This window comes from Gossypium raimondii, chromosome 11 (assembly GCF_025698545.1).
Source record: "Gossypium raimondii isolate GPD5lz chromosome 11, ASM2569854v1, whole genome shotgun sequence".
In the NCBI taxonomy this organism is placed as follows: domain Eukaryota; kingdom Viridiplantae; phylum Streptophyta; class Magnoliopsida; order Malvales; family Malvaceae; genus Gossypium; species Gossypium raimondii.
Genome location: NC_068575.1, coordinates 8,332,107 through 8,347,573, shown reverse-complemented (window position 1 = coordinate 8,347,573; position 15,467 = coordinate 8,332,107). Strand labels below are relative to the sequence as shown.

At 37.5% G+C, this 15,467-nt stretch overlaps 1 non-coding gene across 1 annotated transcript; it reads right to left on the bottom strand.

The window, feature by feature from the left end:
* Window positions 1-5,061: 5,061 nt before the first annotated feature.
* On the bottom strand, window positions 5,062-5,168 carry LOC128035217 (small nucleolar RNA R71). Its single transcript, XR_008191617.1, has one exon. It is a non-coding gene; the product is annotated as a small nucleolar RNA R71 (small nucleolar RNA).
* Window positions 5,169-15,467: the final 10,299 nt, after the last annotated feature.

Here is a 15,467-nt window from a genome sequence, read left to right as displayed (position 1 = left end):
AAACATTATTTTTAGCACCATTGGCATAGGTGCCCCGGCGCTTTAATTTTGTTTAATTTTTTTTATATTTCTTATTATATTTTAATGTTGTTTAATTTATATATTTTCTTGCTATATTTGAATTTAATATTTTATATAATTTTTCTTTAAATAGGCAGAAAATCAAATATTGGAGACCAATATTCATAATCTATCTACTCCGCCATCACCCTTGATTGAACACTACTTGAGATATGCCAATTTTCGCACGTGGCCATTGTAGGTAGGGGGTGTAAGTTGGACTCGACACTTGTAAGCGCATTGGTGGAAAGGTGGAGACCTGAGATGCACACATTCCATCTTCCATGCAGTGAGTACACTATCACTCTGAAGGACGTGTAGTTACAGCTCGAGTTACCAGTGGATGGGTCAGTAGTGATTGGGATTGTTCACATAGCTGATTGGAAAGAGATATGCGATGACTTTTTGAGGAGGGTTCCGGAGACAATTTTTGGAGGCCGAATAGAAATGGCTTGGTTAAGAAGAAATTTCGGTAAGCTCGATGAGGATTCAATTGAAGTCAAAAGAGAACAACATGCTTGAGCTTACATTCTTTTGATTATTGGGGGGTATCCTAATGCCAAATAAGTCATGAAATCTCGTCCATCTAAAGTGGCTGCTAAAACTCATCAACTTTAGAGAAGCGGGCGAACTCAGTTGAGGGTTCGTCGTGTTGGCAACTTTGTATCAGGAGATGTGTCGGGCGACATAAATAAAAAAAATTAAAATTAGTGATTACATGCTACTACTGCAGTCATGGGCATGGTATCGGCTGCCATTTTTACGTCCTCAAACAAACTACCTTTACACGTTCCTACTCGTAACAAGGTAAAATTCATTAGATAATCTATTTACCATAATAAAATTATTTAAAATTTAAACTATTTTGCTAACAAATTATTTCAATAGGTGGAACCATTGGCTGAGTTACGCGAGACTACCGAAGGAGCTTTGAGATATACAGCTTCTGTTAGACCAACAATCTGAAAGTGGAGGTAAGTTTTTTTTTAAATTTGAATTATATAATATCAATGTATTTGATTTCAGATTTAATAGTATATATGTAACTAATTTATTATTATTTTAGTATAGTTTGAATGGATGCCATACGAGGATCTAGCAATTTGAGAATGCATCCCGTCCGAATTATTGGTGAATCCCAACATCTGGCACGTGAAGGTGTCATTGGTAGTGTACGCCATCGTAGAGATGTCGAATAGAGTGTTGCGGCAATTCGGGTTCAAGCAGCCGATTTTAGTGGCACCTCAAAACCTTGATGATCTGCATCTTATTGACTTGCGGGGGAAGTCGGATGAGAATTAGATTAGATTCCACGCCTAATATATCAACATATGAAACAATAGGTACGAGTTTTTACCTACTCGTGAGGCCATTGTCGCTCCAGAGTTAACTTTCAATCCGAAGTACATAACTTAATTTAGGGTTTATGGCAAGTCATACTTGCTAGGGGAGGAGGAGAAGAGTCAATAATCGTATACAAGGAGACCACAACGGTCGCCGACACATCCAAGGTCTTGTGAGGTGGGTCCATCGTTAGCACCTACGTAAGAGATGACACCGACACTAATGGCCACACCACCCCCTGGTCAATATGTCTCGTCCTATTCTAGTACATATACTAACCTTGTCATTTTTACACAAGCACCATATATTCCACCATATTTTTCTGCTTCTACTTCAATGCCAGGTTTTGTTTTTGGACCTCTGTCCCCAACATATTACATGCCGATGCCATCGACATTTTTGACGACAACGATGCCAACGTCGTATACGCCGTCTACGTTTTGGGCACCGACTGAGAGTCAGTCGCTAGACCATTGATGTATAGGACACAATATATTTTTACCCCTCCAATGTTGTCGCAAACACCTCCGGGATAAATGTTCTAACAAGGTGGATCACCTTCCCAACCACTTATTCCTGGTCCGGAGGATGCACGATGACAACCAAGGAGCACTTGATCGCAATCAACTACGGACGAAGGCGAAGAAGATAAGAGGTCAATACCACAAATTGTACCACAACCTAGATCGATGGTTGAACCGTGAAAGAATCTGGCTCACAACTGCCGACCACCCCGATGTGGCACATATTTTGACATGGGATTGGATTGATTTACTTTATTATTGTACTTTTCATGTTAACATTTCAATAAATAAAAAATGTTTTTATTATATCGATGTTGTACATCCTTATGTTTTTAAATAAAAATATTTTTTCATTAAAGTTGGTATTTAGTATAATTTATTGACTTGTATTGTATGGAAAAAAATGTGTATTTGCAAACCACAACAAAACTTATGTATGAATTAAAAAATCAACAACTTGATTGCAGTGAACAAATTAATAGATATGTTAATGAGGTGTTCTACTTGTATCATTCCTTTGGTGTGGACATGACGACATTGTATGCCTTGGGTTCCTACACCACCCACATAACCTCAGTTGGTTTGACTTATCTCGAACATTCATGTTTTTGCGTATCCAAGTCAGTGTTGGTTGACCTTTTTGGTTTGCGATGCAATGATATATCGGGTAACAACTTGAATGGAGCACTCGATATAGGCGACCACCTACGTTCATCTTGGACCGATGGAAATACGTTTCTCCACATGTTGTACGTGTTTACTAGTTTGCAAACTTCGTCCACAAAGCTCATAAGATCTAAACGTACACTGCTACATGCTACAATTGCATGAACGCGTGGAAAACAGATTGAGTCAAATCTCCCACAGTTATAAGTCTGGTTTCTCAAGTGTGCACAGTACGCTCCCCTGACAATCTCTTGGTTAGGTCTGTTGAACTCCATTACCCAAAACCATAAGTCTTCGCGTGAGTGACACACTAGATGCATACAGTTCACTCATGTTGTAGCCTTCATAATTTCTTTCAATACATCATCGTTCCAAACATGGTCACCTTGCATCTACCCAACATAATTCGCCATTTGTTTTGGAAAAAGTTTAACTAAATAGAAGTATGTCTCTTCGACAATTGAGGTTATCGGGCAAATGATACGTTCCTTTCAAAACAGAATTGATGCATTCCACCAGGTTCGTCATCATATGCCCATATTGTAAATGATAAGATATAAAATTAACATATTTTAATCCCATTCTTACTGTGTTTTTGGATGATTAATTATGTAAATTAGTGAATTTGATGCTCCTAATCCTTTAAATTCATGTTTCTATACTTAGGAGAGCACTTGAGAGTGAAAGAAGTGAAAAACAAACCAAAATTAAATAAATAGAGCTGTTTCTAGGGTCCACACGACTTGGGCATTCCCACACGGGCTGGCCACACGCCCAAGTACCGGCCTATGTCGATAACGCACCCTTCTTCCAAAATACACGAAAAAACCTAATTTTAAAGCTTTCTGAGCATTCTAAAGTCTATAAATAATAATTAGAAGAGGACTTAAGGGGGCACTTAGAGAAGATCGAAGAAAGCACTCGAAGAACACCATCGGAATAAACTCGGAAGCGGATCTCCCTTAAGATCGAAGATCTCCATTTAATTTCTTTTGAAGTTTTATTGAGTTTCTTTATGTCTTGTTGTTATCCTAAATCTGAGATGTTTCTATTTAGGATTATGAACTAAATTCCCTAGATACCTAGAGAAGATGAAACCTATGATGAATCTTATTATTTAATTTCTATTTTTACACTATAAATACTTGATAATTGTTCTTAATTATGTATGTTGTTTCGTGTTTTAATATTTTCAGGATATTAATTCATGTTTAATGTGCTTATTTTAGTGGAGTAAAGGTCCCTGTTTAAGAGTAGATCTAGTATAATTGAATGGAGTTGCATGCAATCCTAAAAATTGGACGACATAAATCTACCGGATTAAAGTCAAATCTAATAGGGGAATATATAGATCGAGTTAATGCGACAATAGGGGTTTTAATTAGAAAGAGATTTCAATTAATCAACCTAGAGTCTGTTGTTCTTACTCTTGAAAGAGATATTAACATAATTTAGGGATTTCTACGGATTAAGACATAAGTGAATAAATTGTTTAAATTCAAATTCATAATAATAAGTGAAGTGAAGTGTAGGTGGATTCTTTCCTGGGTATTGTCTATCTCATTGGTATCTTTGATTGTTTTCCTATTTTATTCTTTGTTGCGTTCTTAGTTAAATTAGTTTAGTAATTTTAGATTGAAAACAATTACTCCAATTTGACGGCTAAATAATAGAAAAACGGTAACTACTAGTACTTTTAATCCTCGTGGATACAATATTCCCTACTCACCATAACTATACTATTGTTTGATAGGTGTGCTTGCCTTAGTCGTATTTATAGTTAGTTTAGTGCCCATCAAGTTTTTGGCACTGTTGTCGTGGACTAAAATATTCGGAACACTTGGTTTTTATTAATTTAGACGTTTATTTTTATTGCACTTTATTTCTGTTGTTAATTTAATTTTTGTTTTCTAATTTTTCTTTTATTTGCTTCTCCCAGGTTCCTTTAGTTTATGACTAGAGAAATCGTAGAGAAGTAAGGCAGAGTCAACAGAGTATAGTAGATTAGCAAGGGGACGTTGTTATTGTTACTGGGGAGATGGGTGATAATCAGAATAATCAGCTACCTCCTATAGTTGTTGCAAATCCATATCTTGCCCCTCGTACTATATACGATTATGCCAAGCCCACTCTAACTGGGGCTGAATCGAGTATTGTGAGACCCACTATTGCTGCAAATAATTTTGAACTGAAGCTGAACACTATTCAGATGGTACAACAATTTGTTCAGTTCGATGGTTTGCAAGATGAAGATCTAAATATTCATTTGGCTGATTTTTTGGAAGTCTGTGATACTTTCAAGATTAATGGCGTTTCTGACGGTGCCATACGCCTACAGTTGTTTCCCTTTTTGTTGAGAAACAAAGCTAAACAGTGGTTAAATTCTTTACCATGAGGTTTTATCATTACATAGGAGAAAATGATTGAGAAGTTCCTACTGAAGTACTTCCCACTGGGTAGGATAGCCAAGTTGAGAAATGATATCTCTTCCTTCGTTCAGATCGACTTAGAGATCTTACATGATGCATGGGAGAGGTATAAGGATTTATTGAGATGGTGCCCTCACCATGGGTTACCTCTATGGTTACAGGTTCAAATCTTCTATAACGAATTGAATTCCTCAACTAGGCAGTTGACCGATGCAGCAGCCTGTGGTACTCTGAATAATAAAACACTTGAAGAGGCTTATGAATTATAGAGGAGATGACACTGAATAATTATCAGTGGCAAGTCATGAGGACAAAGTCGATGAAAGCAACTGATGTTTTCAATTTAGATGCAGTCATCATGTTATCAAATCAGGTCGAGCTTTTAAATAAGAAAATTGATGGTTTATATGTTTCTACGCAGGCATACCCGGTGATGCAATGCGACACGAATGGAGGAGGAATGAATAATCCAGAATATTTACCCTTCGGTCCTAGCATGGAGAATGAGCAAATAAATTATATGGGTAATAATTCTAGACCTCAAAACAACCCTATCAGGAAGAGAAAAAATTGAACCTTGAAGAGATGTTAGCAAAATTTATTTTAGTGTCAGAGACTCATTTTCAAAACACCGAGATAGTTTTTAAAAATCAACAAGCGTCAATTCATGGGCTCGAAAATCAAATTGGACAGTTTGCTAAATTGGTTTTAGAAAGGCAATAATGTAGTTTACCTACTAACACCAAACCCAACCCAAAAGAGCATGTGAAAGCAGTTACATTAAGAAATGGGAAAGTGTTGGCTGAACTCGAGAAGAAGCTGCAATAGAAAGTTAATAAGGTAAATGATGAGGGGGTAAACCCCAAAGTAATTCAACCACCAGTGCTTAAAGAATACAAACCATCGATCCCATATCCGACAAAGTCAAAGAAAGACCGTGTGGATGCACAATTTGGTAAATTTCTTAAAATTTTCAAACAGTTGCATATTAACTTACCTTTTGTTGAAGCTATTTCGCTGATTTCCACATATGCAAAATTTTTGAAGGAGCTATTAAAAAATAAAAGAAAGTTTGAAGAGCTATCCACTGTGGAACTCAACAAGGAATGTTCAGCTATTCTCCAAAATAAACTACCAACTAAGCTGAAAGATCTAGAAAGTTTTACTATTCCCTATTTTATTGGTAGTTTATACATTGAGAAAGCATTAGTTGATTTGGGTGCTAGCATTAATTTGATGCCTTATAAAATGTTCAAGTAGCTTGGTCTTAGGGAACCAAAACCCACTAGGATGAGTATTTAATTAGCTGATAGATATGTTAAATATCCTAGGGGTATTATTGAAGATGTCCTTGTAAAAGTAGATAAATTTATATTCCCCGTTGATTTTGTTGTGCTTGACATGGGTGAGGATGTTGAAGTGCCTTTAATTTTAGGTCGCATTTTCTTAGCTATTACTAGGGCTATCATTGATATGGGTGATGGTAAACCTGTGCTTAGGGTAGGTGATGAATAGATTATATTTAAAATATATGATGCACTCCGATTCTCTATAGAACAAGATGATTCTTGTTATTTTATTGACTCTATTGATCATGTTGTTTAAGATTCATTACAAAAAATCATTTATAGGGACACGTTGGAACTATGTCTGGTTCAAGAAGAGGAGGTAAATGGCGATGATACTTTAATAGGTAAGATAAAAATAGATTTAGACTCTAATGAGTCTTCACTGAGGCAGACAAAGTATAAGGATATTAAGGTAAATAAGGAGCTTAAATTAAAACCCTCCATTGAAGAACCTCCCAAGTTGGAACTGAAACAATTACCAAATCACTTGGAGTATGTGTTTCTTGGTGACAATTCTACATTACCAGTGAATGTTGCTTCAAATTTAAAGCCAAATGAGCAAAATGAGTTATTGAATGTGTTGAAGGAATATAAAAGAGCTATAGCCTGGAAGATTTCTGACATTAGAGGGATTAGTCCTTCTTTTTGTACCCATAAAATTTTAATGAAGGATGAATACAAATCGTGTGTGCAAGCTCAAAGACGGTTAAATCCTAACATGAAGGAAGTTGTTAAGGCTGATGTAATTAAACTTTTAGACGCTAGAGTAATTTATCCTATTTTTGATAGTGCTTAGGTGAGTCCTGTGCAAGTTGTTCCTAAAAAGGAAGGCATGGTTGTTGTAGCTAAAGAGAAGAACGAGTTGATTCCAATGAGAACAGTCACAGGATGGAGAGTTTGTATTTACTATAGGAAGTTGAGCAATGCCACGAGGAAAAATCATTTTCCTCTGCTATTCATAGATCAAATGTTGGAAAGATTATCTGGGCATATGTATTATTGCTTCCTAGATGGACCCTCTAGCTACTTTCAAATCCTGATAGCTCCTGAGGACTAAGAAAAAATGACATTCACATGTCCATATGGTACGTTTGCTTATCGAAGAATGCCTTTTGGATTATGTAATGCCCCTGCTACTTTTCAATGTTGCATGTTAGCCATCTTTGATGAACTTGTAGAAAACATTATGGAGGTATTTATGGATAAATTCTCGGTATTCGATAATTCTTTCCATATTTGTCTTAAAAATTTAAAACGAGTTTTAATGAGATGTGAGGAAACAAACCTTGTGCTTAATTGGGAAAATGTCACTTTATGGTTCGAGAAAGGATTGTGTTGGGCCATAAAACTTCTAGTAATGGGATTGAGGTTGATAGAGTGAAAATTGAAACCATTGAAAAATTACCTCCCCCTAGTTCAGTTAAAGGCTATTCGAAGCTTTTTAGGACATGTTGGGTTCTATAGAAGGTTTATTAAAGATTTTTCTAAAATAGCTAAGCCTTTAAGAAAGTTGCTAGAGAAGGATGTGCCTTTAGATTTTAGTCAGGAATGCTTAGAAGCATTTAATACTCTTAAGGACAAATTAATTAATGCTTCGATTGTTGTTGCACTTGATTGGAATTTACCTTTTGAACTAATGTGTGATGCTAGTGATTTTGCAGTAGGTGCAGTTCTTGGACAGTGAAGAGACAAGAATTTTCAGCCGATTTATTATGCTAGCAAGACGTTAACAAATATACAAGAAAATTACACTACTGCAGGGAAAGAGTTGCTAGCTGTAGTTTTTGCATTCGATAAATTTAGACCGCATTTGATATTATCTAAAGTTGTTGTTTACACTGACCATTCAGCTCTTTGCTATCTCCTAACTAAATCGGATGTAAAACCTCGACTTGTAAGATGAATTTTATTATTGCAAAAGTTTGATTTGGAAATCCAGGATAAGAAGGGAGCTGAAAATCTTGCAACAGATCACCCTTCTAGACTAGGGAATTTACATATCAAGGAGCTTAATGAGAATGGGATAAATGACTCATTTCCTGAGGAACAACTCTTGGTTATAACCGATTCTAATGTCCCTTAGTTTGCAGATATCACAAATTACTTAGCTGTTGACATCCTACCAAAAAGGTTGACACATCATAAAAAAACGATTCTTTGTTGATGAGAAAAATTATTTTTAGGAAAATCCTTTTCTTTTTCGTGTATGTACAGATTAAGTGATTCGGAGGTGTGTTACAAAATCAGAAACAAGTAAAATCTTAGAACATTGCCACTCAGGACTAATAGGAGGACATTATAGTGGGACTAGGACAACACATAAAACACTTGAATCAGGTTTTTATTGGCCCACAGTGTTCAAGGACGCTAACAAGTATGTTGCTTCTTGTGATAGATGCTAGAGAACATGTAATGTTTCTAAACAAGATGAAATGCCTCAAACTTATATGCTCTCATGTAAAGTTTTTGACATCTGGGGCATCGATTGTATGGCCGTATTTCTTAGTTCTTTTTGTATTAAATATATCTTAGTAGCAGTCGACTATATGTCGAAATGGGTAGAAGCTCAAACGTTACCTACCAATGATGCTAGAGTAGTAGTTCAATTTCTTAAGAAGCTTTTTTCTTGATTTGGAACACCTAGAGCAATTATTAGCGATAGGGGTATGTATTTCTGTAACGCTCAATTTGGTAAAGTCCTTAAGCAGTATGGGGTGCATCATAGAACAGTTACCTCTTATCACCCTCAAACTAGTACGCAAGTTGAAGTTACGAATCGAGAACTCAAACGTATCCTAGAAAAAATTGTAGAGTCAGATAGAAAAGATTGAACGATAAAAGTAGATGACGCTTTATAGGCTTATATAACTGCTTATAAAACACCCATAGGAATATCCCCTTACAGACTTGTATATGGAAAAAGTTGTCATGTACTGCTTGAACTCGAGCACATAGCATTTTGGGAAATAAAATTCCTAAACTATGATCTTAAACTTACAGGTGAGAAGAGATTGATGTAGTTGGACGAGTTAGATGAGTGGCGAGCAAATGCTTATGAGAACTCGTGAATATATAAAGAAGTGACAAAGCGACGCCATGATGCTCGTTTGAAGCAGCCCAAACAATTCACAGATGGAGATTTCGTTCTTTTATACAATTCAAAGCTCAAGTTGTTTCCTGAAAAGTTGAAATCAAGATGGTCAGGCCCATTCGTAGTACAAAACGTTTTCCCATACGGTATAATAGAGAAAACCCATCCAGCATATGACACATTCAAGGTAAACGGTCATCGAATTAAACTTTATTGTGGTAACAAATTTAGAAATGATAGAGAGGAGCTTCGACTCCACGAACCTTCGTAATTGTGCATACAAGGTAAGTCCAGCTCAGACTTTAAATAAGCGCTTCTCGGGAGGCAACCCGAGTGCTAACACTGCTAATTTTCTTAACTTTATTTCATGTTTTTTTTAAAAGTGTGTTTTTTTACCCACACGGCCTAGACACACGGGCATGTCCTAGACCGTGTGCATAAAAACGGGGTTTGACAGTGAGTTACACGATCGTGTAACCCACACGGCCTGGACACACGGGGGTGTGTGACCCACACGGGCGTGTCCTTGGCCGTATGGATCCTAATACTTAGTTTTAAAAATTTTAAGAAAATAATCAGTGAGTTACACGGCTTGTGAACACAGTCGTGTGACCCACACGGCCTAGACACACGGGTGTGTCCTTGGCCGTGTGGATCCTGGGACTTAATTTTTCCAAAAATCGACAGACACAGTCTACAATAGTCCACACGACTGTGTGACACTACCGTGTGGACCACACGACCTGGACACACGGGCGTGTTCGAGGCCGTGTGAAACCCAGAGCTATTTTTCTCATCTTTAAAACAACTCAGAGTGTTACACGGGTAAGGCACACAGCCGTGTGCGAGACATGACTGGACCATACGGGCATGTGGACTGCCACACGAGAGTGGGATAAGCGAAGGAGGTAGCACACAGCTGTGTGACACGGCAATGTGGCACACACGACCTAGACACACAGGCGAGTCTGGAGCTGTATGTCGACTGGGCCTATATTGTTTAAAATACATACGAGCTAAAATGGAACCACACGAGCGTGTGACACAACTATATGGCCCAACATGGGCCTTACATGACTGTGTCCCCTTTAAAATCTCTAATCCCTTTTTATTTTTGTCTTCTTCTTCCCCAACGCTCCCCAACCCTAGCTACCGCCGCTCTCTTGCCCTCCACCCTTCGGTTATCTCCATCACCCCATTTTGCCCTTCTAACTGCCCTTTCTTTCTTTTCCCTGTCGATCATCCCACCTCACCGCCCCTTTCTCTTTTTCCTTTCGCTTTTCTCTCTTCCCTTACCTTTTTTTCAACCCAACAGCCACCTTACCGCCCTTCCTCTTTCTCTCCTTTCCCCCTTCTTTCTTTTCTCCGTCGATCGCGCCACCTCCGACCGCCCTTTTTTCTTCCTTCCTTTTACCTTTCTTTTTCCTCCATTTCAAACTGTCAGACCCCCTTTCCACTAGCTTCTCCTTCCCGTTGACCCCCGAACCTCCTTCACCGTTGGCCGCCGTACCCTTGCTCCGACCATCCCACTGACGGTCCACCCCTTTTACCCTTCTATTTTTAATTCATTTATTTATTTAATCTTTATTATTTAGTTTATTTTACTTTGATATTTCTAATTTTTATTCTTATCATTTTTTTTTCTTTAAGCACTATCCTGCTTTTATTTATATAGTTGATTTTATTTTTAAGTTTGCCATTTGTTCTGATTTTTTCTTGTTCTTTTACGTTCTACTATTTTTTTACTTAATTAAGTTTATTACTGTTCATTATTAGTATTAGCATTTTGCTTATTCGATTTATTATGTTCAAAGTCAATTTCTTTATTAGTCCCATTATTGAGCTTAACTTCGGTTTTTCTTCCTTATTAGCTTGCATCTATTATGTTGACATTCGTCCATTTAATTTATTACTTTATTACAGATTCATCATGATGAACACACGAAGCAAGTCCAAGGTTATCGTTCTTGCTTCGAAAAAGTAAAATACCCCGAGCGTGACCTCCTCCTCAAGCACCTCTCCCAAGGCCCACAACCCTTATCTCTGATTTTTAGCTGGCCCCCAGGAAGACTTCTTTCAGCTTCTTTGAGTGCAACCACTCAATTTGGGCCGATGTATCGACTGGGCACTTTGGAGAAGGTCCATCTTGCTGATCTTATTTGGGCTTTTCTTACCACAGCCCCATGAGACTCTTTCTTCTATATCATCGAACCCACTTACATGGAGCTGACTTTGAAGTTTTGCTCGACATTTCATCTTCAGCATGCGATGACATCTCATGACGAGCCGGGCACCATCACTTTCAAACTCGGTGGCCTAGTGCGCCATATGAGTGTCCCTGAGTTCGACGCTACTTTGGGATTATATGCTGAGGAGTTTATGGGTACCGAGAACTTCTTCCGCCTCCATCGACACATCTACTACTTGCCCTCTTACTGTTGGGTAGATCTTACGGAGAGTACAATACCTCTAGCTTTACAGTATATTCATGCCCTGTTAGCTCATACTTTGACTGGTAGGAGAGAGAGTACTGGCGTCGTCAGTACTACTGATTCTTATTTTCTATGGAGCATGGTCGCATCTTTTTAATTGGCCTATTTCATTTCCCTAGCCTTCCGCCATCAGACAGATCGGCACAGGAAGGGTCCTATCTATTTAGGTCCTTATGTGACTCGACTCGCTTGACACTTCGGTCTCTTCAACACACAGGAGCATTCCTCTGCTCTTTTACTCGTCGGCTAGATGTCCCCACAAGGAATCTCAACCATGATCCATATGAGGATAATCGAACGACTTCGTGGAGTTGATCCATCTTAGTACCGTCTACTTCATTCTAACTCTCAGAATAAACCCGAAGACTTCATTGATGATGTCACTTTCCCTCACGAGGACCCACCTCATCCTCTACCTCTGAGTTACTGTCTTGTTTCTTTTGCTGCCACTTTGACGGGCCTCTCTAATTTTTTCACTCGCTTTGAGCAGCAGTGCTTTCAGAGGTTCTACAGTATTGACGTGACACTGTATTAGATCTGTCAGTATCTCCATATCTCCTCCTCGGCCCCGCCGACTCACGATGCCGATGCTTCTGACGATGAGGACCATTTAGTTTCTTTTATTTTATTTTTATTTTTCTTTTTAGTTTTCTGCTGATTTTTTTTGTTAGACTTATTTTGTTTTTGTCTTTTGAACTATATTTCTATATTTTTAAGGTTTTTTACTCGAGTTAGTAACCCCTTAATCTTCTTCACTATTTGTGTTTATTTTCTTATTAGTTTACTCATAATTCTGCACTACATCTAGATTTCTCTACACTTTCACTTTTCACCATTCTAGCATGTTCGTCTAATATTCAGGGCAGTTTCAGTTTTCTCCCTCTTTTATAATATTTTGTCTTTACTATGATTATATCTATTTGTACATTGAGGACAATGTACATCTTAAGTGTGGGAAGGTTATTTATATAATTATTAGAAAATCCCTGAATTATGTCTTGTGTTTAAGTAATATTGTCATACTTCTATTAGAATGAATTTTTATGGATTTGAGATTTTTATTAATGTGTTTTGGACTAATTTGTAGATAATTGTGTATTGGTTGATTTAAACTTGAAGACATGAGAGCATCAAGCATGATAGGCTATGTTTCAGAAATTAAAATTTTTAGGTTGTTTCTCTAAATTGAAGTATTATCTTGAAGTTTGAGATTTGCAAGATTGACACCAAAAACCATAATTTTGGGTGAGATTTTGAGCCTTTAAAGCATACATTTTTCTTGCTCACTTTTATTATTGGTTATAAGTGTGTCAACATGATTTTTTATTCTAGAACTTGCATCGATTATACATGTTGAGACCACACCTTTTGATTTGATATACTGAGATGATAAATGCACTTAGGTTTAACCCACTTATCTCATAAAAAGCCTACCTACATAATTAAACCTTAGTGAACCTCGTTGAGCCTAACATACCGTTTCTTAAAATACCCATTAATGTTAACCCGTAACTCATTCTTTTTGATTCATTGAGAATTTTTCCCATTCTATTAACTCCGTTTTTATCGAGATTTGATTTGGTTAGTTACTTAACTATGTTCTTTTGTTTAATTTGTTAAATTATTCAAAAAGAAGAAGAAGAAGAAGAAGAAGAAGACGAAAGAAAGAAAGAAAGAAAGAATATATATATATACACTTAATTACATGTTGTTTATTATTTAGTTATGAGCTTGAACAATTAAGTTCATATTTTGAGAAGAAGCTCGTTTTTTTATTCTTGAATAGTTCATGCCTTTGGCACTTGTTTTTAATTCAGTATTTGTTATTTTCTAGTTTGGTAATTTACTAAGTCGATCTCAATTTTAACCATATTTTTAGCCTTTCTCCACACCCTTAACCTAAGCCCTATTACAACCTCTTAAAGACCTTTTGATTTGTGTATCATATCATTTTATAGTGGTGGAGATTTGATTTTCATGCAAGCCTATGGTAATGACTTTTTATGATTGACTATTGAGTGCTTATTATTGAACCTTAAACACTTTGAGTGATTTGAGTGAATCTTTCGTGAGGTCGTAACGTGCTAAAAATCCAAGTAATTATTTTTGTGTGTTTGTTGCACAAATATCTGTTTGTTTTAGTGGTTAAGTGTTTTGGGTGTGTTTGGGAGTGTCTGAGAAGTCCTGGGTTCAAGCCTGGACTTGTCCAAAAAGTTTTATGTTTAGGAAAAAAAACCCTTGCCTATAGTTAGTAGGCTTTTAAATTATTGTAGGTAAAATAAGACACAAAAAGCCTGCTGGTCTAGGGGGTAAGTGGCGTGTTACCTATGCCAGAGGACTGAGGTTCGAAGCTTGGTGAAGGCAAGGGAGTATTTATGTTGCTGCTGTGCCGTGGGAGGTGTTGTGGTTTGACTGAAACACTGAAGTGGTTGAGAGGAATTCAAATTGAGTGGTTGAGCGGAGCTTTGATCAGATAGAGAGGTTTGAGTAGGGATTTTAGGAGAAAATCAAGGGCTGAGGGGAGAGGGAATGTTGTGCCAAAAGTGGACTCTGTGGCACTCAAGAATTCGGCTAGAGGGGTGCTTCTCATTTTTTTTCTTTCTTCTCGATTTTGTTTTGTTTGTGTTGTTCCATTTCTTAAAACCTCTTCTCCTCATTTTCAGGTTTTTCGTATTGTTGTTTTCCTCTCTTTTTCTTGAAGTCGAATATGGTAGGGGTGTTGCACATTCTTCCATTTCACTTTTTGATAGCTTTTCTCTTTGGCCGAATGCACATTTCTTTTCTTTTCATCTCCTCTTCTCTCCCTCTAGTATTGTGCTGTCGATTTCTAGTTTTAACCACTGCCAAAACCATTCCTCTTCTTGTGCCGATTGACTTTACTGCTTTCTTTTCGGTAAGTGAGTATAGCACTCAAAGTTTTGACTTTTGAGTTACTGAAGTGGGTTTTGTTTAACTGTTGTTGACAGCTTTAAATCGAGGGTGAGGGGCTGTGCTAGTGTCGAATCCTTCCACTTTCGATTCTCTTGCTCTCTTGCGGTAAGTTCTATAAGCGAATTGTTTCTTCTTCTGCCTTAAGTGATAACTGATAGTAATTGTATGGCAGTTAAGGAAGGATTCAAGGAATTTCTAATCAATTGCTAAAGACTAGATTCGTGGGTATCACCGTGGTTCGATTGAAGGCTGGTGAGTGCTTGAGCGACTGTTCGTGACGAATGGAAACAAGGTGTGTAAACCCTGCCCAAAACGTAAACCGGAAAAAGTAATAAATTATGGCAATTAATGCTACACAAGCGTGCGCTCGCTCGTATGGTAAACCAAACGCATAAAACGTGGGCAGTAGACTGTTGCGGTCACCATGATTGATTTTGTGGTCTTAGGTCATTTTGGGCCACGATAGGCCAAAATAGGTTGTATGGGCCCAACAGACTTGTGGACTCGCACGTGTAAACCACGAGCGTGTGGAGAAAATTGGGCCAAACTATGTAATTTCATGACTGAGACCAATTCTGGGC